The 23,322-nt window shown below is 47.6% G+C and overlaps 1 protein-coding gene and 1 long non-coding RNA gene across 5 annotated transcripts in view; one reads left to right on the top strand and one right to left on the bottom strand.

The window, feature by feature from the left end:
• PTK7 (protein tyrosine kinase 7 (inactive)) overlaps window positions 1–23,322 on the top strand; it is a 188,245-nt gene that overhangs the window by 23,119 nt on the left and 141,804 nt on the right. The window contains exon 1 of one of the 3 annotated variants that reach the window (XM_059720360.1): window positions 22,436–22,592. The exons of the other annotated variants lie outside the window; for them this stretch is intronic. The gene's annotated coding sequence lies outside the window, so the exon portion shown is untranslated. Of the gene's footprint in view, window positions 1–22,435; window positions 22,593–23,322 lie in introns of those variants that run through there. 3 annotated transcript variants of the gene reach the window in all.
• LOC109280320 (uncharacterized) lies at window positions 4,138–13,684 on the bottom strand. Of its 2 annotated transcripts, XR_009458967.1 has the most exons (4): window positions 13,564–13,684; window positions 12,244–12,327; window positions 10,957–10,999; window positions 4,138–5,264 (listed from the first exon to the last, which is right to left on the bottom strand). It is a non-coding gene; the product is annotated as an uncharacterized LOC109280320 (long non-coding RNA). The 2 variants fall into 2 exon arrangements; XR_002086598.2 differs by lacking the exon at window positions 12,244–12,327.

Raw genomic sequence — 23,322 nt, 5'->3', positions numbered from 1 at the left:
CTTGCTGGGCTTTCACAAATGTGCTCTTTGATTTTTCCAGTATTTTCCCAGGGATAGAAGACTGACTGGCCTAAAATTACCTGGCTCATCCCTTCTCCCCTTCTTAAAAATAGGCACCATGTTGGCCCTTTTCCAGTCCTCATGGACCTGGCCGGAGCACCATGAGTACTCAAACAGTCGTCCCAGTGGCTCAGCTATGACACTGGCTAATTCCTTCAGCAACCGTGGATGGAGGTCATCTGGGCTGACTGACTTGTACCCATCCAGTCCTTCCAAGTGCTCCTTAACTAATTCAGCACTAACCTTTGGCGGTCTGGTGCCTTTTGGACATCTGTCTGTGTTCTAGGTGGGGGAATTGTCTTGGTCGGTACTTAGGAATACTGAAGTGAAGAACTCATTGAGGAGCTCTGCCTTTTTCCTTGCATCAACCACCAACTGTCCTGATTTGTCCTGCAGGGGCCCAATGTTACTCTGTGCCTTCCTTTTGCTCACTATGTGTCTGTAGGACTTTTTATTGTCCTTAATTGTTGTAGCCAGCCTAAGCTCCAGTCCTGCCTTGGCCTGCCTGCCTGATTCCCTGCAATAGTGCTCCAGGGAGGTGTATTCCTCCTTTGTGGCTGCCCCCTGCTTCCACTGCCTATAAATCTCTTTCTTTGCCCCCAGAACTCCAGTCTTTTCTGGAGTTCTCTGTTCAGCCAAGGGGGCTTATTTATGCCCTTTCCCCCTTTCCTTCGTAAGGGGATTTGACCCGTCAGTTGTCTGAGCTACCAGAAGGTGAGTCATTGACTGACTGAGAGCTAGACAATCTCTAGCGTTGCCTCCAGACATTATTTTTTTAGAACTACAACAGTGGGTGCTTAACTTTCTCAATCTGTGGGCCAGGTCAGGTGAGTGGTACAGGGTTGGTCCATGGGCAAAAGGCTGTATGCTCCAGGTCACAGTGTTCGCTAGAGGCTGGATGACACAGCTATGTAGGCTGGAAGTTGAACACAACTTTGCCACAAAGTTTGTAGCACTACCAAAAACAGAGTGTTGTGTGCAGCCATGAACAGCCAGCTCACTGACAGGCTTGCAAACCCAGGTACTGGGTAGCCTGAAAATTGGCTGCAGCCAGTCTTGGGCTGCCAGGGAGCCCTTTAAAGTTCCTAATTATTTAATGGGCTGCTAGCATTGGAGCACCAACAGCACATTAAAGTTCCTGGGCTGCAGGTAGCCCCATTACTTTTACTTGGACGGCAAGGTTATTGAGGCTCCCTGTGAGCCTCCGGTATCACCAAGGGCTGATACCTTCACTGCTTGCATACTAGCACAGATGAGCAGCACTTCCTGCAAGCAGCAGGAGTTGATTGGGAGTCTTTGTTATCCCCACTGCCTCTTTTAGGGAGCCTCTTCCCCTGTGAACTTCCCTGCTTCTGAATCTGGGGAGCTGGGATCAGTGCAAACCAGTGATTTAGGGCTCTATGTGTAGGGGTGCTGGGATCTTCACTGAATATACCTGCAGCCTGTGAGCCAGATCACCAGTTAGTGGTGGTCTGGGCTCTGGGGCTGCAGGTCCGCTTGGAACTGTACTGGGTCGATCTGACACCCCTGTTTCCATTGCCATCAGGCAGCAAATGGGAAGGGACAGGGTAGCCTGAAAGCCTCCCTGACAGCTTGCCTCTGGGCAACCTGCCAGAGAGCCAGATGCTCTCCCTCCCTTCTCTTCCTTGGAGATCCTGGGTTACCCTTTACTTTAAAAAGTGATCTTCACCTTAAAAAGGTTGGAGATCATTGAGTAAGACAGTTGGGTTCTGGTTCTGCAGTGACCTTGTATGAGCTCTCTAACTTAAAAATGGTGGTGGGGAGGAAGAGAGCTTTCAGCAACTCTTTTGTGGAGCTCATCATTTCTTATAGAAATGACCCAGTATTCCAGAACCTGCAGTAAGAGGATTAAATTGTTTGGGAATTTGAACAACTGTTAGAAGTGAAATTTGAACTCTCACTCTCCTCTAGTTAGTGAGGGCATATCTGCTGTAGCCTGTCCTCTGTGGATTTGCTTTCATGCATGTATTTGCCATTATGGCATAATATTGACTGACTGCTTTGTGTTCAAAGGCTCTCAATGTAGAATCGATATTGTAGGAATCACCTTGAGGAAGAACAGGGTAGTTGCAAGTGAGGTCTCCGAACGTTGAAGTTTTCTTGAATAAGGAGTACAAAGAAAAGAGATGATGCAATGAAAAACTGCCTATGGCCCTTGTGCCAAGCAGCAGCTTCTGTCCGGCTGCCACTGCTGCTCAGTGTGGGTTTGCACATGTTTTCTGGCTGTTCTGCTCCACTGGGCTGAGTCCAGAGCAGGCCCAGGGTGGGCTGGGGTCAGGGTTGTGTGTTCAGGTCCCTGCCAGTACCACAGGGCTGGGGCCAGCAGCGGTGGTAGCTTGAAGGAGCCACTGCTGACTAGGCTGCCTAGAAAGGCAGTCCAGCCACAGAGCTGCCCAGCGCTGCTGCATGCCCAGGGGGTGGCAGGATGTATCATGGGCTGAATGGCGCCTAGGCCTGGAGGAATTGACGATCTGCCATGGGCTGGACAAAGTCTCTCCATGGGCTGGATCTGGCCCATTGACTGTATTTTGCCCACCCCTGATCTAGAGTGACCCAATGCCTATTTATTACCCTCCCTGGCATCCACCATTATTGGTTTACAGATGTCAGAGGAAACATCTCCAACATTTCTGTTTAATAACCATTAATAGATCAGCCATGAATTTTTTCAGTTTCTTTTTGAACCTGGCTGTGCTATCTGCCTCTGGCTAGAAAATGGTATTTAGAGGTTTGCTTTTAGGAACTGGCTTATAGGTAAAGTAAATATGTAATGTATTAGAACAATGGTCCAGGGCAACAGCAAGGGTTAATTGTTTTATAAAGCCTGTTTATGACCGTTTCCTTCAATGCCCACTGTGTCTGAGGCCAAGGGACAAGCAGATGCACAGGCTGGGAAATTGAAGACATGTACCACACTGTTCCATAACAGAGATAAAGAACTCTGCAGCATTGGTGCCAGGTCACAGTACCTACTGTAGGGCCCTTTGGATTTCTGGTTTTGGTGAACAGACCAAGTTAGGAAGCCTGGTAAACAATTTGTGCATGTGGCAGATTTGTTAAAACAAAGAAATATGCTGTCAGGACAAAACGTGGACAATATGATGACCACAGGGAGACCAATCAACCATGCCCAGAGATGAAGAGTCATCAGAGGGGAGGAGGGATACAAAAGGAGGGATTTCAGAACAGCAAAGGCTCCCTGAGATGGGAACCCGAGGCCACCAGGGACAGGGGGTATACCACCAGCCTGTCTCACCTACCCCACTGCAGGGGTTGGGCCTCAGCCTTCGACCTCCAGGCTGCTGACATCTGACATTCAAGAAAGAACCTCAGGTTGAAGCTCATGTACTGATCAGACGTACCTTGACTCTGTGACAGCTCTAGGACTGGTAGATATAGAATGTAGGGCTGTCAATTAATCACAGTTAACTTATGTGATTAACGCAAAAATGAATTAATGCATTAATTTTTTAAATCATATTAATTGCACACATTTTTTGACCAGTGAAGAGGACCAGCCAGAACCCGTGTGCACAGCCCCAACCCTGGCCTGCTCTGTGCCTGCTACAGACACTCCTGCCTATGCTGAGCAGTGGCAGTGGCTGGCCAGAAGTTGCAATTTGGCATAGGGGACAAGTGGTCCCTCCCTCTCACCGCTGCTAGGTCTTTTTTGCTGTAGCTGCCCAGAGCCTGTGCCCAGGCTGCCCTGCAGCGGCTCCTCTCTGCTGCTGTCACTGCCACCTCCAGGTCACCCAGTGGGGTAGCGGTGGCAGTGCAGGGGAGCCACAGGGTAGCCCGGGTGTGGGCTTCAGGTGCCTGTAGCAAGAAAGGCCTGGTAGCAGCAAGAGGGAGGGGCCACTTTTCCTCCATGCTCAGCAGCAGCTTCTGTGTGGCTGCTGCCACTGCTCAGCATGAGCAAGTGAGTCTGAAGCCGATGTGGGGTGGGCCGGGGTTGGGGCTGTGTGCACGGGTTTTGGCTAGTGAGCAAGTCAGGAGCAGGCATGGGGTGGGCTGGGGCTGCGTGCTGTTGGTGGTGGGGAGGAGCTGCAGGGCACACGGGCTCTGGGCTGTTGGGTGAGGGGTACTGACTTGTTTAACTGTGAGATTAAGATTGAGATTAATTGCAACTTTTTTTTAATCTTGCAACTAATCGCGATTATTTTTTTAATCATTTGTCAGCCCTAATAAAATTCTTTGCAGTATTCTTATCGTCTGTCACTATATATCAATAAAATTTGCCTATTATCTAATAGAGAGGTTGTGGTCAGTCTGAGAGTTTGGGTCTGCCCAGAACAAGGTATCTGGGTCATAAATCTAGTGCCAGCAGCCTCCACCTCCTCTGGAGCAATGAAATCTATGAGTTAGCATGTGTTGTAGAAAAAACCTTCTCTTTTAGTTAAAAGCTGTTGCCTATTAATTTCAGTGGGTGCTCCCTAGTTCTACTATTCTGGGACTTGGTAAGTAACAGTTCCCTGCTCACTTTGCCACAGCCTTTATGATTTTATAGACCTCTATAATATACCCCCCCTCAGCCTTCTTTCCAAACCAAAGAGTCCTAGCCTATTAGGCTCTCTTGGTGTGGCAACTACTCCATACTGCTGATCATTTTGGTTGCCCTTCTCTGTGCCTTTTCTAATTCTGTTGATAAGTCCTTGAGAGTAAGCTTGGCCTTTTACTGGTATGTTCTGTTTCTGCCCAGGCATCTGCTGATTTTTTGGCTTATGTGTTTGTTGTGTTGCTTGCCTCTTTGACACTGCAAAGTCCACAGGGGAGGATGGGGGCAGGTAGGTAGGGAAAGACTGCCTTTCCTCTGTGTACTCTACAATGCCAAGCTTGCTGTTAGTACAATTTGACCCAATGTCCATCAGCAACAGCTGCTTGCTGTCCCATCACCCTCCTGCCTGACAAAACCATAGAGCTTTGCCTAGAGACTTCCAACCAAATGGAGATAAACTCAGTGATGCAGTTTATAAACAACTCTTCAAGTCACAATGCAGTGAGAAGCCTTCATTGACTGAAATCAAATGCAGGTGGTATGCCCCTCCCTGAGGGTGTTCACAACCCCTCTTTATTCCTTTTTTTCCCCTTTGGCAGGTCTTTTTGTTTGCTCTTCCTGCTGCTGCATTTTGTTTAAGGTCTATGCAGCCTTCCCTTCCAGTTCTCTTGGAACCTCCTTTCTTCCCCTGTGGAGATACAAACAGTATTAGTGACTCTGATCACTTACTGAAGGAGCTACCCTGCCTTGCTGTGTGATCAGAAGTTTCCACCTTCCCTTCCAGTCTCCCTCATGATCCCAGAGTCTCACTGAAGCCCAGCAGCATGAAAGAGTTCATACCCTACTGGGAGGGGGCAGGCTTTCAGTTCTGCTCAGAAGGCACCTTTGTTTGTTGCTTCACATGGGCATACAAATAGAGGTGCACTGACACATCGGTCCTATATTATATCTGGACCAGTTAAAGGAAAATTGATGTTATCAGCAATTGCTTTGGATTTTGTTTTGTTTTTTTGGCGGATGTGGTTGATTAAATGCTGCGTGTATGCGCGCTGCCGCAGCACAGCATGCAGGCGGCCAGGAGCACAGCCTGGCAGCTTGGAGAGCAGTGTCCAGCTGGTAAGTTTGTTGTGGGGAAAGGTGGGTGGGGCAGACCAAGGCCCCCATGATGAGGGAGGGAGTGGGGCCGGGGCAGCCACTGCATGGGTGGGGTGGGATGCAGGATGGAGCCATGGCTCATCTGGGGGCCATGGGGAGGGAGGGGCAGGTCCCTCTGCTGCATGCACCCTGGGATGCACGGGGGTCTGCCCCCAGGGTCTGCGCTTGGGGTGAGAGTGGGCTGCTGCTGTGGGCTGGGGCCAGGGGCAGTGCCAGATTCTTCCCAGCAGTGGGGGTTTGGGCTGGGGCTGCGCTTGGGGCGGGTGGTGGTGGTGCAGAGAGGGGAGCTGGGGGGGGGGGGGGCTACAGCCACCCCAGAATTCAACAAAGCTCCCCTCCCAGTGCCGCTGCTATCTGTCTCAAACGCAGTCCTGGCCCAAACCCCCACTGGGAAGAGCCTGGTGCTGCCCCTGGCCACAGCCCACAGCAGCAGCCTGCCCTCTCCCCACGTGTAGATCTGGGGGGGCACACCCCCCCTTACCTTCCTGGGGTGTGTCCAGCGGTGGGAGTCACTCCTCTGCACCCCCGAGATGAGCCACGGTTTCGTCCTGTGCCATGCCCCAGGTGGGCAGCACCTGTCCCAGTGCCAACCTCATTCCCTCCCTCACTGTGGGGGCTGCAGTCTGCCCCCCACAACACTCCTTCCCTCCCCACTTGCCTCTTCACCTACGACAGACTTACTAGCTGGATGCTGCTCTCCATGCTGCCAGGCCTCAAAGCAACAATCGGATAGGTTATTCTTAATAGCTGATATTAAAAATTAGCTATCGGTATCGGTCCCAAAAATCTCTATTTGTGCACCCCTACATACAAACATGCTATCACTTAGGCAACTTCTCTCCATTTGTTTCAGGAGGAAGCATGCAGCCCCTCAACTTTTTTTATACTCAACTTTTCTTTTGAGAAGTGATATGTTTATATACAATTTTCTGGCATATTTTTGCTTCAAAGCACTGTTTTAATAAAGACTAATATTTCAAAGAAGGGGTACATGACACATTTACTGGAAGAGTTTTTAGCCCTAGTTAGGGCTGGGTGCTGCTATTGAATTGGAAGTAACATCTAATTTAGGGGCAATATTTACAAAATGTAGCTTTTGTTTAACTAATTGCTTTAGTTCAGGGGTGGGCAAAATGGCAGATCCAGCTGGTAGCTGGACTCCCGTTTCCCAGCATCGCTGCCCGCATGGCTGGGGCCAGTCTTCATGGAGACCCCAGCCTTAGTTGTGCTGTGATAGCGCAAGGCTGGGGTTGTCATGGAGACCAGCCCCAGCCATGCAGGCAGAGCAGGGCAGGGGGCTGCTCTGGAGCCACTGGGATCTTGCTGAGAGGCCTTACCCTTTTGAGTCTCCAAGATCAAAGCTGGGCTCCACCAAGTATACACAGGGGGTAAGTAAATAACCTGATCTATAGCTCTAGCCAGTGAATAAACACTCCGGCCTCTCGGAGTGTTTGAAGCCCAGCACTCAGTTTTGGAATGTGAAAAATTTCACGTTAGCAGTGGATTTATTGTTTCTACTGTCTAGGTATCCACAAATGAAACAAAAGCCTGTTTAGCAGCAGAAAGACCTTGTCGCAAATGCGCTCCTTGCGGATGCTATTACTACTATAGGCATTTGTAGGGTTTTAGGTTGTAGTCGTGTTGGTCTAAGGACATAGGCAGGGAAGGTTCTTTGAGTAGATGTGATATCTTTTATTAGACCAACTGAGTAGTTGGGGGTGAGGTGTGGGGGCTATGAAATTCACTTCATAAATCTACTAGATACAAAAATCATGGACTAATATAGACATTAGATTGATGACACATTACAACCTGCCTGACATCTGATTCACCAGATACCTGCCTGACCTGATCTTTTACTTTTCTCCCCCCATCCCTTTTCTGCCCTTTGTCTTCCTAATTTGCAGCCATTTCCTTTTTCACAGACAGCCTCTTTTCTACCTTGAATTACCACCACTGTAGTCTCCCTTACTCACCTTTGGCTTTTTCTCCCCTGCTTCCCCTCCACCCCTTTCCCTGCTTTACTGTTTGTTTTCCTAATTTCTACCTGTGTACATTCTCACTGACATCCTGTCACACTTTTAGCTTCTCTCATTCGTTGGGGTCGCAGAACAGCAGAGACTTCCTATGCCTCAAGAAGGGTGACTGAACCCAAAAGCTTGCTAAGAACATTTTTCCAACTACTCAGTTGGTCTAATAAAAGGTATCGCATCTACTCAAAGAACTTTGCCAGATATTTGTAGGGAAATTCCACTGACACTTCTAAGTACAGGTTTCCCTCGCTTTATGCGGGTTCTGAATGTGTGAATTCGCTCTTATGTGATGACCCTTTTTACATTATATGCAAGGTAAATTCACTCTTATGTGATCAGTGTGGTGGAAGTCCACATTCAGCTGCTCTGTGTGGTGCATTGTGGGAGTGATGTGCACCAAAATATAGTCTGTGTAGATCTGTGCTCCTTACTCATTGTCTGCAACATGTATTTCTATATTTGCCACCCCCATTATGGTAACGTTTACCACCACCCTGTACTTGTGTGTACCATCTGCTGTTGGTGAGTACCAAAACTGTCTTGTAAAAGTGGTAGAAATGGGTCTGGGGTCAGTACAGTTGAGTTCTTGAAATGTATCCCTATTTGTTACATTGTAAAGTGGGTTCCCTTTATGCATATTTGAGTTATGTTCCATATTCCAGGAACGTATGTACAGCATAAAGCGAGGGAAACCTGTATGTTTGTGACCAGGCTGGTTTAACCATTGTTTATTTAGACCACGGGTGAACAAAATACAGCCCGCAGGCTAGATTCGTCTTGCCAGATGCTTTCATTTGACCTGCAGCACCCCCCAGTGAATTGTGCCCCACCCACCCTCCCCCCTGTGAGGCTGGGAGCGAGATGCCCATGTGTACACCCCCCAACATACCCTGTTGTACTTTGCTCCCACCCTCTTGGGCGGAATAGCCCGGCCCAGCCAGCAGCAGCTTCTGGGCGGGTCTCCTGCTGCAGCCACCCCATGGGACCCTGTTTGGCTTCCTGGAAGCCCAACTCACTTGGGGCAACAGGTAGAAAAGCAGTGGGGCTGGTGGGGGCAGGGGTGGAGTTGCAACTGGGCAGAAGCATGGAGCCTGTGCCCAACGGGGACAGCAGGAGCATAGAGTTTGGCAGGGCAGGATGTGGGTGTGAAGGTTGGGGGGGGGGGGTTATAGGTAGCCTCCCCCCCACACACACTCTCCCCATGGTGTGCAGCCCTTACTGCTTCAGTCAGGGTGTTTGTGCCTGGTAGGATCCAGCTCCAGCCAGCGCTACGTGCGGTGGTAGGAGTGCAGGCTGCTCAGCTGCCTCTATCGCTGGGGCTTCGCACTGCCTGCCTGCAGCTCCAGCAATCACACTGGGGGAAGCCCTGCGCTGGAGCCTACTGCCTTCTCTGCTCCTTGCTGCGCAGGTCCCCACACTCTGCGAGGAGTGGAGGTAGCCCTTCCCCCTGCTTCCTCATGGAGTCCAGCACAGAGCTTCCCCACTGCAAGTGTAGGAGCTGTAGGCATGCAGTGTGGAGCCCCTGTAACAGAGGTGACCCACACCTTGCCCCCACAACCCCCATTGACACATACATATAGCCATACCATGTGCCCCCCCACACAGCCATACCTTCTCACAACCCCCCCATACCACACACACACACAGAGCTACCCCCAGCTACACCCTACCATACATACACACAATATAAAAGAGAGATGCTTTATTTTTGAGTTAATATGCAGTCCTTTCTATAGACAGTGCACAACCACAAGTTATGATGAATATTTTTTGTAATAAAATTCAAATATAGTAGGTGTTTGACTTCTACTTATGATTTGGTTTGGTTTTTTTTTGGTTCTACGATGGCAACCCCCCTCCCAAAATGGGGTGGGTGGGAAGCTGGGATTCTTCAGTTTCATACATTCAGTTATGCGCCAAGTATTTAATTTGGTAATGGTTTCTCCAAGTCATGGTAATCTATTCTCTATTGCTTATTTCTTGGGCTCCCTTAAGGGCCTGCAAACTGAGGTCTTTCATAAGAAGGAACATTTTAAATGGGAAGCAACAGCATTTATATTTGCACCATAATTGAGTTAGTATCATAGTCACAATGCGTTCACATTTTTTTTTCCACTTGGGTGTAGAGTACACTCCTGATGACACAGAAGGCTGATCTGTAGATTGTAACTGAGAAGACTGTCAACTCATTTTGGTTTTAACTTGATCTAATAGGCCCATCTTTACATAGGGAGTGGGGAGCACTGAAGTGTAAAGAGGCTAAGCAGCCATGTTCTTATGTTCGGTGGTTAACTAGAGCCACTTACCTGATTTCAAAGTCCACCGAGTCACATTGGTGGAGGCTGAAATCAGGTAAGTGGTTCCAGTTAAAGCTTTACAACAAATGAGAGAGAAGCCACCAGTGCTCGCAGTATCGAGGCCATTTTTGTTTGGCCATGCAGTCCAGATTCTCATTACCTTGACAAAATGTTTGCTTATCCTAATTACCTAGTGTGTCACATGTTCAGTGTCTTCTCTGCTTTAGTCTTGTGGAGCAGTTACTGGAGTTCGTGTCTGGTAGAATTCTCTCTCATATCCATGGTAGCTTCCTGTTTCCAGGATAATGGGCCAGGAAAAGTGATTGATTAGGCTTTTCCCAGTAGGCTACTTGCAATGGCTTTACTGTATGCCAACTGTACAGATAAACAGGCCATCATGTTACATTGGGACACCCAGATTTTCTCCTCATGATGGCAATTTCTCAAAAGCCTTCTCTCTTGTCTGGATGATACAATTTGATACTGGCATCTGTGGGTGCGTCTACACGAGATGCTACTGCGCAGTGGTTACTGCACATTTATTTAGTACTTGTGTAAGCAAATACTAAATAAATGTGCTGTAACGAGTTACTGTGCAGTAGTGCTGGTGAAATGTCTTTTAAGAGATGCTACTGTAGCATCTTGGCACAATTTTTGCCATACAACACTATTGCGCAGTCAGCTTCTCATGTAGAGGTGCCTTGTAGGTCTCTATGTTGACCAGTACATCCTTCCCTGTACTTTTAGTTTCCTTTGCTTTTATATAGGGGAGTGGCACTCTAAGGTAGTGGTTCTTAACCTGTGGCCTGCGGACCCCTGGGCATCTGAAAATTATTTCTAAGGGGTTTGTGAAAGACAACTATGATCAATCAAGTATGCGAATACCCACACTTACAATTCAAAGAGGTCCGGCCCTCTATTCAAGATTTTTTAGGGATCTGCAAATGAAAAAAAAAAAAAAAAAAAAGGTTGAAAACCACTGCTCTAAGGCATTGTTAGGGTCTTGGTATATAAAAAAGTTACAGTACCTTAGAATCATAGGAAAAAAAAAGTTGGAAGGGACCTCAGGAGGTCATCTACTTGAACCTGTACAAAAAGGACCATCCCCAACTAGTTCATCCCATCTAAAGTTTTGTCTAGCTGGGGTCTTAAAAAAACAAAACAACCCCCCCCCCCCCCAAAAAAAAACAAACAAAAAAACAAAAAAACCAACCTCTAAGCAAGGAGACTCCACAACTTCTCTTGGTAACCTGTTCCAGTGTTTTACTACCCTCCCAGTGAGAGAGATTTTCCTAGTATCTAATCTAAACTTCCCTGGCTGCAACTTGATACCATTGCTCTTTGTTCTGTCATCTGTCACCACTGAGAACAGTTTAGCTCTATGCTCTTTTGTAGCTGAAGGCTGCTATTAAGTCCCCTCTCAGTAGTTTCTTCTCCAGACTAAATAAGTATGAATGCACTGATAGGGATTTTTGGGGCCGATACCAATAGATGATTTTTAAGGAGGCGGATCGGTCAATACCGATCCAATTTCTGATCTGCAGTCTGGCAGCTTGAAGAGCAGTGTCCAGCTGGTAAGTCTGTTGAGGTGGAAGAGAAGGGGTGTGAGGGGCAGACTGAGGCCCCTGAAGTAAGGGAGGGAGTGGGGCAAAGCCATGGCTTGTCTTGGGTGGGTGGCTCCCACCACTGCGTGCACCCCTGGAGGGCATGGGGGGGAGGGGGGGGAAAGTGCTCCCAGATCTGCATGCAGGACAGGATGGGTTGCCACTGTGGGCTGGGGCCGTGTTCATGGTGGGTTGCAATAGTGCTGGGAGGGGGGTTGCAGGGGCTACAGTGAGTTTTGGGGTGGCTGTAGCCCCACTCCCCATAACACCCCTCCTAGTGCTGCTGCTGCCTGCCCTGAGCACAGCCCCAGCTTGCAGCAGCAGCTGACCCACCTGCGCAGGTCTGGGGACAACCCCACCCCCCAATGCCTCCTGGGGTGCATGCAGTGGTGGAAGCTGTGTTACCTGCCCCTTCCCCGCACCTCCCAGCCGAGCTGTGGCTCCATCCCCATGCCCTGCCCCACCCTGCCCTGGCTGGGCAGCCCCGGCCCCACTCCTTCCTTCACTGCAGGGCCTTTGATCTGCTTCCCCCCCACGCCCCTTGCTTTCCCCCTCCCCTTCCACCACAACAGACTTACCAGCTGGATGCAGCTCTCCAAGCTGGGCTGTGCTTCTGGTCCCATGCACGCTGCAGCTGCGTGCATGCATAGGCCATTTATTGGCTGCATCAGGCCAAAAAAATAAATAAATAAATAAATAATTTATATTGGTGCCTATCTGATATTGGACTGACCGGTGCACCTCTATAAATAAGCTCAATTAGTTCCTTCAGCCTCTCCTCAGAAGTGATGTGCCCCAGCCCCCTAACCATTTTTGCTGTCTTTTGCTGGACTCTCTCCAATTTGTTCACATGCTTTCTGTAGCAGAGGGCCCCAAACTGGATACAGTATTCCAGGTATGGCCTCACTAGTGTTGAATATAAAGGAATAATCACTTCCCTTGATCTGCTGGTAATGCTCCTACCAATGAAGCCCAGTATGCCATTAGCTTTCTTTGCAACAAGGGCACGCTGTTGGCTCATATTCAGCGTATTGTCCACTATAACCCCCAGGTCCCTTTTTGCAAGCTGTTGCTCTGAGAGAGGTCCCCAGCCTGTACTGGTGCATGGGTTTGTTTCACCCTAAGGGCCTTAATACCTGCTCCTACCTCCCCTCCGTGGGTCCCATGCCTTGCAGATGTGCCTTTGTGTGTGTTACCTCTCCAGCCTATGGCTGGAGCAAACTGGGCATACAGTTGTAGCTCTGCTCTACAGCCCCAGAGGGCCACTCACACGCCACCCCTCTCTCACTGGGGTCCCGCTTACTCTGCTGGCTGTCACTGAGCCTCTTCCATACTGCCCTCTCTCAGGGCCACACTCATACCGCCTGGCCTCACCCAGCTTCGGGCTTAGTTCTCCATGCCTCGGTCTTCCCCGGCACAGTCTGTTGTGCATCTCCTGCTACCCTGACTTGAGCATTGACTGAATGATTCTACAGCTGCTGGCCTATTACTTTGCTCCTGGCCCCTCACCAGGCCACACTGGGCCTCCTCACTCACCCATACTCACAGAGCTGCTCTAGTAGTCACCCTTCTTCACTCAGCGTCTCTCTAGTAGTCACCCCCAGGCTTTACCCTGCTACCTGGGCATGGCTCCAGGTCCCTCCTCCAGCCTGAGCTCTGCCTCAGGGCTCCTTAACAAGCCTGGGCTCCCCCTGCTTGTTAAAACACCACCAGGGTGTGGGGCTGGGGTTATAAGGCACCCCAACCCACCTTTTGCCAGGGAGGTAACTGGCCTGGCATTTCCTGGGGGCTCCCACACCACTAGGATCCCACACCAGGCCACCCTTCCCCAGCAGGGTGTAGTTTTATGTCTTACCCAGGACAAGGGGTCACCTCCACCCCATAGCCCCTACCCTTACCTACTGACTATGGCCAAACCAGCCTCTCAGCCTGATGTTTCCTCCTTCCTCCTGCTGCAAACTGCAGCCCAGCTTATATCCCTGGGTCCAAAATGGCTGCCCTCATCAGGCACCTGGCTACTGCCTGTTTTCTGCCCTTAAAGTGGCAGGCACCAAAGGTGCACTGCCACAGGCTGCCAACTAGACATTGAGCTGTTGACTACTATGTTTTGAGATTAATGATCCAGCCAGTTTTGTACCCACCTTACAATCCATACATCCAATCCATACTTTTTTAGCTAGCTTGCTTGTGAGACTATTGTGGGAGACCGTATCAAAAGCCTTGCTAAGGTCACGGTATATCACTTCCACTGATCTCCCTGCATCCACAGAGCCAGTCATCTCCTCATAGAAGGCAATCAGATTGGTCAGGCATGACTTGTGCTTGGTGAATCCATGCTGGCTGTTCCTAATCATCTTCTCCAAGTGCTTAAAAATGGATTATTTGAGGACCTGCTTCATGATTTTTCTGGGGACTGAGGTGAGGCTGGCTGATGTATAGTTCTCTGGATCCTCCTTCCCTTTCTTAAAGATGGGCACTATTATTTGCCCTTTTCCATTAGTCTGGGACCGCTCCTGATCACCATAAGTTTTCAAAGATGATGGCTAGCAGCTCTGCAATCACATCGGCCAACTCCCTCAGCACTCTCAGGTGCATCCCATCTGGCCCCATGGACTTCTACAGAGCTGGCTTTTCTAAATATTTCTTAACCTGTCCATTTGCCACTGTTGGCTGCTCACCTCCTCCCCAAACTATGCTGCCAGGTTTAGTAGTCTGGGAGCTGACCATGCTTGTGAAGACTGAGGTCAAAAAGGCATTGAGTACTTCAGTGTTTTCTGTGTCCTCTGTCACTAGGTTGCCTCCCCCATTTAGTAAAGGACCCACACTTTCCTTGAACCTACTCTTGTTGCTGACATACATATGGAAACTTCTTGTTACCCTTCACATCCCTTGCTAGCTGCAACTCCAATTCCGCTTTGGCCTCCCTGACTTCACCCCTGCATGCCCTGGCTATACTCTTATATTCCTTTCTAGTTGTTTGTCCAAGTTTCCACTTCTTATAAGATTCCTTTTTGTGTTTTATCCTACTGAAGAGGTTCCTGCTGAGCCAAGCTGGTGTTCTGCCACGGTTGCTAGATTTCCTGCACATTGGCATGGTTTGTTCCTGTGCCCTTAGTAAGGTTTCTTCAAAGACAGGTCCCCAAATGTTCCTTTTTCCCTTGCTGCCTCTCACCAAGCTTAAAGGCTCCCCTTCAAAGAGGGGGATGGCAAGCAGACCTGTGAACTGCTTGCAAACTGCTTGCCCTGTTGGCTTGTTCCCTGGTCGCTCAGGGCATAGGTGACATGTAGGCGGGGCTATGGGGGGGGCCCCAAGTACCCCCCCCCGACAGAGTTGCTGCTGCCATTGGCACCTGTGGGTGCTCAGCAGCTCTACCCCCACCACCAATGCTGCTGGTGGTGCCTGTGGGTGTTCGCTAGCTCTGCCCCTGCTGCTGACGCTGTCATCGGTGTCTGCGGGTGCCGCCCCAAACTCAGGAGACACCAGTTGCCTGTGGCTCAGGGAGTCTCCTTTTGTACCCTGTTGTGCCTGGACTGGTTCCACCCTGTTGTTATGGCTTTTGTCAGGCACAATCAGCAATCACTCAGCTAACAACACTTCCAGCTTCTCAGAACAGAGGTACAAAACACACCGAGCCCACCAAATAAACACTCAGGAGGCCAAACACACAGGCAGCTCTGACTCGCCTACCTTCTCAGGGTAGTATCTGGTGCCTGGCTCCTCTTCCTCTTCCCCTTCCCCTTCCTTCTCTTGCTCCCAGCAAACTGCTTGCAAATTGCTTCCCCTGTTTGCTACCCCTGTTTGCTTGCTCAGGGCAGTTAATATAGATAGTTACCATAAAATAGCCGGTGTACTATTAGCAATTTACATCATGTTAACTTGTTTGTGCACCCATTCATCTACATTGCGAAGGGCTTTCTGGGAAGGCAAGTCTTTGGCAGTCATTTCAGTACACAAAGTGATATTTCACTTCATGTTTCAGATTACGTAGTTGGGATTTTTATACATTTTTAAAAAACTTTTCTAGTCTCAAGTGCTTAGGGTGTTCTTTCACTGTACTTTTACTGTACTACTCCATATTTTTTATGCCATTCCTGTATCTGTGGATTTTGATTATTGAATTGTAAAGCCAAAGAAGTTGAAAACACCACGATTGGCTGTTAATTCCAAGCTACAGAAAATGTTTGGAATAATTAAGCTAAAGATGTACAGATTTAATATATTCTTATGATAAGCTTATAGCTGCTGTTAATGAACACAGCTAAAACAGGTGTGCTTGTCACGTGTTAGTACAGTAAAAGCTCTGTTATGAGTGGGGAATGGGGGGTGCTGGTTACCTAACAATTCCGGTTATCTGAGGCAGGGGTTTTCAACCTTTTTGAAAACCCCTGTGGAGTTGGGGGTGGGGAGAGTGGTGGCAGCTGCACATGGAACAGGGTGGCGGCAGCTGCATGTGGAGCAGCAGCAGCACAGGGTGGCGGGTGGTGGCAGCGGCCAGCTGGCCATCTGGAAATTCTAGTTAATAGTGTTCCAGATAGTAGAATGCCAATTAACACAGATTTTAACTGCACATAATATATAACAAGCATTGGCCTCTGAGAGAGGCACAAATCAATTTGCAGTGAAAATGTTCTGTGGCTATGCAGTGTCCTGCAAGTCGGACATTGCACAGTCATCGGTTTTCATAACAAAATTCTTCACAAACAAATACTTTTTTTACTCCCTGGATTTTATAGGCCTTGTTTACATTACAGAGCTAGAGCTGCTGCTGCTGCTTTTGGAGTTGTCCCGGGAGAGCTTCTTGGTTGAAATGTGGTGTATGCCTGCAGAAGGGATTTTCTGCTGGCTTAGCCACCCCATCTCCCTGGACAGCATGAACTAACCCAGGAAAAGCGTTCTTTTGTCTGGACAGCTGTGTCTAGGTCTGGGGTTTTGCCAGCATAGCTTCACCAGTACGAGATGTGATCTTTTCATTCAACTAGCCATCACAATTACGTCAGCTAAACATTGTAGTGTAAAGACCAGACTTGGGTATCTGTGGATTCATTGCATAGTTAGTGATGTTTGTGGCTTGAATTCAGGTTGAATAAAACATGGTTCAGGGGTCTGTTTCTTGTGACTTTTCTTGCCTGTGATACGAGTTTGAGGCCAGAGTCAGGTATTCAGGGATTTACACTGACCCACCTGTGACGATTCTTTGATGGTGTCAGGCTGCTATTTTTGTTTCTTGTTAGAAAATACTTTGCAGCAGGGGATAAATATTGTGCATTTACTTATCTCTCTTTAACCTGCATGCCCTCCTCTATGAAGTTTGGGAAGATCTTGAAGCTGAACACAAATGGTCTTTGTTACAAAGCATTGATTTGGGTTGGCAGTTGAGTTTTGAAAGCATGTGTTTTTCATTTAGTCTGCTTGTGCTTCCAGCTCTATACTTCCAGTCCCTGTGCCAACTTTCTTTTTTCTAAGTCTAATATGAAAATATTTTTCTTAAGCTTGAATGGTTGAAAAGTACGAAAATGAGAGCCTTTGCATTTAGCATTTAAACAGACCCTTGCTTCCTTCATGGAAGGCATTTCCATGTTCATGTGCAGGGTAGACTGATGCTTCTTTATAATGCATTAACTGATGCATGTTGTGTCTGATTAATAGAAAAGGGACTTCAGAACTGCAAACCTAAAAGAGTGATCTATGTATATTGATATTAAAGCCTGCTCTTTGCCTGCTTGTGTCTTGTTTTCTTACAAAAACAAAAAATGGTAAAATTATTTTAACTGATTTTTGGAGGTGAAGAGGTAGATTTTGCAACATTTCTCAGGGATCATTCTTGATAATGCTTCCTGCTCATTAATGTTGCTGCTATTGTCACAAGTTTGTTCAATTTTTGAATTGTCTCAACAGCTATCTTTAAAAGGCCTTCTTCCATTTGTGCACAGTTGCCCCTTTGAGCACAACTGTTTTTGTTCTTGTAAAAAATGAACGTGGATGGGACTTGAGTAACAAGCCTTCTCTATAATTATCAGCAATCCCTCAATTCTAGGATGATTTCTACCACAGCTCATTGATAAGTCTCAAAGTGACTTAAGAATCCAATCCTTGAGCCCCAGATGCATCCATAGAAGTTGCAACGGAAAGGAGGCTGCAGGCTGGGATTTCTCTCCTTTTTTCTGTTCTCTGCGCTCTCTCCTCTGCTTTGAGACACTTTACCATGAAGTGGGCTGCCACTTGGTTGAGGTTGTAGCACCATTAGAGTCAGTTGGCAGCAAGCTTCTCCCAGCTTTTGAGGAGCTGAGCTGCTCCCAGGCTGTGCCAACCTTAATTTCTAGTGAGGGCTACAGTATTGCCAACCCCACCATGCCAAAAATCATGAGATGAACTCTTAAAAAATCAAGAGATTGGCATGTAAATTATGAGATGCTGTTTTTGAAGTGTGTGTGTGTGGGGGGGTGGAACCAGGGAAAGGAGGTCCCTGCACACCCTGGCAGCGTGTGGGGTGCTGTGGGTCAGGAGTGAGAAGCAGCAGCAGGGCTGGGCATTTTGTGGTTTGGGAGTGAGGAGCAAACAGAGACACTGAGAGCACCCAGCTGGTAAGTGGAAGGAGAGGGGTGAGGCAGATCAAGGTCCCTCAGTGGGAGAGGGAGAGGGGCAGGGGCGCATGGGGTCCTGGGACCAGGGCGGTTTGTCCAGAGGTGTGGGGGAGTGGCATGGCCCCCAGCAGCAGTGCACGCCCTTGGGGGAGCCATGGGGACATGTGCCCGCCGTGGGGCAGAGCTTGGTAGCATGCTCCAGCCTGGGGCTCTGTGCCCTGCTGCCTTACCCCAGGAGACCCACCCCCAGCCCCCTCCCACCCCTGCCCCACATATCCACACACACCCCCATGTGCTCCCTCACCCCACACTCATGCCCCCACACACTAACAGCCCCGCACTAAACTATACCCACCCCCCATGCCCCCTACCAACCCCCCACAGTATACAAGAGTAAGACTTCATTTTAAGCTATTGTTCAGTCACTTCTGTGTACACTACACAAACACATGTAAATCATGACAAAAATATTTTTTGAAATCAAATTAATGAATGTTGTAGATGTTTGATTCTTAGAATATAATTTGGTATTTTTCTGGTTCGGAGATAGCAAAACTCCTTGCTGAAAGGAGTATTTCCAGGGTAAAGGGGAGGGCGTTTTGGTGGCAAAGGTCAGGGGTTAGGGTGCAGGACTTCTGATCACAAGATGACAACCAGGGAGTGGGGCACCTATCAAGGGGTAGAGCTACCCATGTGACCCTTGTCAGTTTGCCTAAACTTGGTAAGCAGCCCTCTGCCCGAAATAATTGCCCCAGGGACTGATTGACTAGGGAGAATAATTGACTAGGGAGAAATGAAGGATAAAATTGAGTCTGTTAATGCACAGTGTGATGTTTTACACCCTCCAAAACCATTCATTGTGGAGAGAGTTTTTATCTTCACTTGAATTCCAGGTGAGTGACTGCTTAAAGCTTGAATTACATTTATTCTAGGATGAATCTATGGAATAGGAATGCCCCAACGTTTCTGTCTGCAGACATTGATGTAAAACCTATGGATTGCAGCTTTAACAGATCTTTAAAGACACTAAATTCTGTAGCTGTTGGATTACTTCTGCTTCCCTGGTTCTTTATCTATCAGGAAGTTAACAGTTTAGCAATCTGTGCTCTTTGAGTGAGAAAGCATGGATCTAAATTGGCCATAGTACAAATCTTCTTGAGCTCAGAGTTCAGAATAAGTAAATGTACACATTCCTATAACATTACTGATAAATCAGATCTGTTGGTTGTTTTGTTTTGTTTTTTTTTGCCAGAAAGGGGAAAAAATGCCTCTGATGGGGAAAATAAGGCATTGTTCTAAGATCAGGGTTATCAAACATATGGCCTAAAGGCTAGATCTGGCTTGTGGAGCCTTTCTATCTATTACACTGGGAGGTGTGTGTGTGTGTGTGTGTGTGTGTGTGTGTGTGTGTGTGTGTGTGTGTGTGTGTGTGTGTGTGTGTGTGTGTGTGTGTGTGTTGGGGGCGGGGTAGTGTAACCTGCTGTGGAATTTGAGGCTTTTTGACTGCATTAGCCACAGCAGTTACCCTCATGCTCCAGGCTGGAGCCCATCCCAGGTCCCCAAGTGAATTTGACACTTCTGATCTAGATGAACTGAAGAGAAATCAATCCTTTTTGTTTTGCCCAGGTGAGAGTTAATTTATCAGGTAAACAGTACCCTTTCCTGCTAAAGTGAGCATAGGGCAGTTAGTTATGTACCAAATCATTTGACCTGTAATTTGCACTTGAGTGCTGGCCAGTGCTGTTGAATGCAGTTATTGTAAAGCTAATCCAAAACCCACAAGCAGAATTGTTGGCGATCCATCTGTAAACATTCCTCTTGTTAGGGATAGTTAATCAGGCTCTTAATGCACAAAATGCTTGATTTCAAAACAAGCTGCTGCTTTCAGAGTGATTGTCAGAGTTAGAGGCAAAACATGATCTGACTTGTCCATGTCTTTGTTTTCCATACTTTGTGTTGTACCTTCCATATACTTCCTGCTTATTAGGATGAATCTCTAGAAGAGGTGTGTTCTTGGCAACCTACTTCATGAGGTGAAATCTCAGGGACCTGAAGGCAGTTTGCAGTTCTTATCTGAGTTAATAGGTTGGTTTGAACTGCAAACTACCTTTATGTTGGTGACTATGTTACTATGTCTCAGCTTAACAGGGTTTTATAAATAGACATTTTTCCTCTTTAGTGAAAACGAGTTGAAATTCCAGTAAAATTGTGAGCTGCCCTCTGGAACACTATACAGATAATATTTTGGTCCAGGAGTGCCTGAACTAGCTGTGAAGCAGACCTCACTGAGTTGCCCTTGTGCTGCTGTGTGTTAGGTTCTGGGAGTTAGCAGCATACACTGCTTAACTGTGAACCATGAGTATGTATGGTGGGTGATGCTTGATGAAAGTAAACAAAAAAATTACTTCTGTCTTGTTTAAAGTTTGCTTTTTTAGTGAATTATAGACATTTACCTAGAGTGATAAAGAGGGAGGCTAATGACGGCATCAGTATTGACTTGCCAAGTTCTTTGAGTTCAGAACTCATGAAACATTCATGTTAACTGGATGGGGTTAGCACGACAGAGCACAGGTCATTCAAATGCTTATTTAACTGCTGATTGGTTTAAAAAGAAGTCAGCAACTAAATATGAAGAAATGTTTTCCAAAGCCACCCAAGATTCAGGATGATCATCAGCTTAAGACAAACAGGCAAAGTTTGCTGGCTGAAGAGGTTGGGACTTCTGAGCATTCCCATGTAAGTGCTGGGGTTTTCTTTGGCACCAAAGCCTGGGAAGTCCATGAGTATATGTTCCAGTCACTGACATGATGATGGAGATACCAAAAGCTTTTTTTATTTTCTTGTTTTGATGCTGAGCCATTGGACCGATGAGGTTTCTAGAAATTCAGGGAGGACATAGTTCGTCACTTTCGCCTTTGCATGGGGATGAAGCAGTATTTGGAGGAATGCTCTTAGTGGTGGGATGTTTGGAGCATTCCAAGAGATAAAGGAAACATCACCCTTGGGATCAGAGATTGTTAGAGAACCTAGCACAGTGGGATCTTGGTCTGCAAGTCAGATTTCTGGGTGTTTCAGTGAGATGGATAACAACTGTGCAGTCTCTGGGATTGCCTGAAGTTCCAACATATCAAAAGATTTTCTTTAAGTTTCCTGGTTTAGAATAGGGGCTGGCAACCTTTTACAAGCAGTAGGCTGAACCAATCTGTCTTCAGTCCAGCGTGACCTGAGTAGCTTTGGCAGTGCCTCAGTGACAGGGATTTTTCCCTGCACCCATATTGGGGACCAGGCAACTGGGAAGTGTGCCCATGCTGCTTCTGACACTTCTAGTCCTCCACTCCCTGGCTACAGTGTGGATGCACCTTCCAGCCTGTGGGGAGCTGTGCCAGGACCAGGTTTTTGCAAGCTGTGTCTGTGCTGCCAGTTGGCCTTCTCTGTTTTGGAGGCAGAGATGTTTTTATCTTGTCCCCATACAGCACACCAAGAATAAGTAATGGTGAAAAGGCATTGGGATGTCATCTCTGGGCAAGTGGGCTTCTATCTTTTTACATAACAGTCAAAGAACAGGAATGTTCTTAAGCCCCTGCAAAACTTAATTTAATCATGTTTTAAATGAGGATTTTTTTCCCTGATCCCAATAGTTGTGTCTTGCCATGTCAGGCATTCAGAGTCTTTCACAGCAGGATGTGTGATTGTTGGGATCTAGGATAAAATTCCTTGGATTGCATTAGGTGTCTGCTGCAGTGTGCAGCTGGCAGCATGTGCACTGAGAGCTGTGGGTGTTGAACTCCCTGAACCCCAGCTTCCATGCAGCTGCATGGACCCCATTGTCAACTGCCTGCTCCACAGACTGGTAAATCTGGCATTGGGCTGCACATACGACTTGAAATGTTACTGTGGGGGTGGGGGGCGGGAGCAAGGTGAGCTGATCAGGTGACCCCCCCACCCCCCTTCTTGCACAGAGGGACATTTAAAGCCTCACTGTGCAGCTCAAAGCTGGTTTGCATGCCATATGTTCAAATTACAGCGCAATACAGACCAGCCACAAAGGTGTTTTGCAGTATCTGTCTGACTGGTTTGACATTTTATCACTCCATAAACTGGTTGAACATGTGGCATGTTATGACATATTCCATGGTTAACAAGTTAATTACATGATAATTGTCTGCCAGGTTTTCCTTTTCACCCTCTTGATACTGCCTGGGCTGTTGTATAGTAAGCTGAAGAACTGAGGAAGGTAGTGTTTGTGTCCAGAGGACTCAACAGAATCTAGCAAGATAAAAATTGGGAGGAGAGGACTGCAAGAAGCTGTGCTGCTGCTTTCTGAAACGAGAAAAGGCAATTGAAGGTAAGCCAAAGGGGCATGAAATTCTAATTGTGGTAGCTGTGGGGACTATACATGTAGAAGCTGGTGTGGTCAGATGGACCAGTAGGACCAAGCTTGGAGAAATGTTGATTGTTCTTTGGAGTGGCTCACTCTACTGAATTTGAACACAGGCTATTTTCCATTTCAGCTCCAAAGTGCTCTTTTAAAAGAAGTTCGGCTAGTGGCTTTGGTAATTAATAGTAACCGTAGAATAATTAAGTGAACCTGATAGTGGGAGCGGGAGAGGTATCTAAAAATGACAGTGTTCTGTTGACCTTTTAGAAGAAGAAAGGGCTCAATACAATGAGGGCGGGAGTTTAAAAGGTCCTAAACTTAAAAGTAAAGAGAGTAAAACCCTAAAATGTTTACTTTAGAAAAATACTCAGGCACCGGGTTCTGGAAGGCAGTGATTATACTAGTTTGGCTAAATGTTTCCTTCCTGAAAGAGCATTTAAATCAAAGAAATGATTCACAGTTAAGGAACTCTCATGAAGGTAGCAGTTACAGGAAGGTCGTTTAGCACTTGGAGCCAGGCGTGTGCTTTGGCAGCTGTAACTATGACTGAGCAGCCCTTCTGAGGATCTGCTCTGCTCACCACACATGGGGAAGGGGCTAGAAAGGGTGCCCTAACCATAGTCTGACTACCTTCTTTCTGACTGGATAGCTAAGTCAAAATCAACAAAAATGCACAATTGGTTTTGGGACCTGGAAC

This window comes from Alligator mississippiensis, chromosome 1, assembly GCF_030867095.1.
Source record: "Alligator mississippiensis isolate rAllMis1 chromosome 1, rAllMis1, whole genome shotgun sequence".
NCBI lineage: Eukaryota > Metazoa > Chordata > Crocodylia > Alligatoridae > Alligator > Alligator mississippiensis.
The sequence above is the reverse complement of the archived record's forward strand: the minus strand, read 5'-3'. Positions and strand labels throughout refer to the sequence as shown.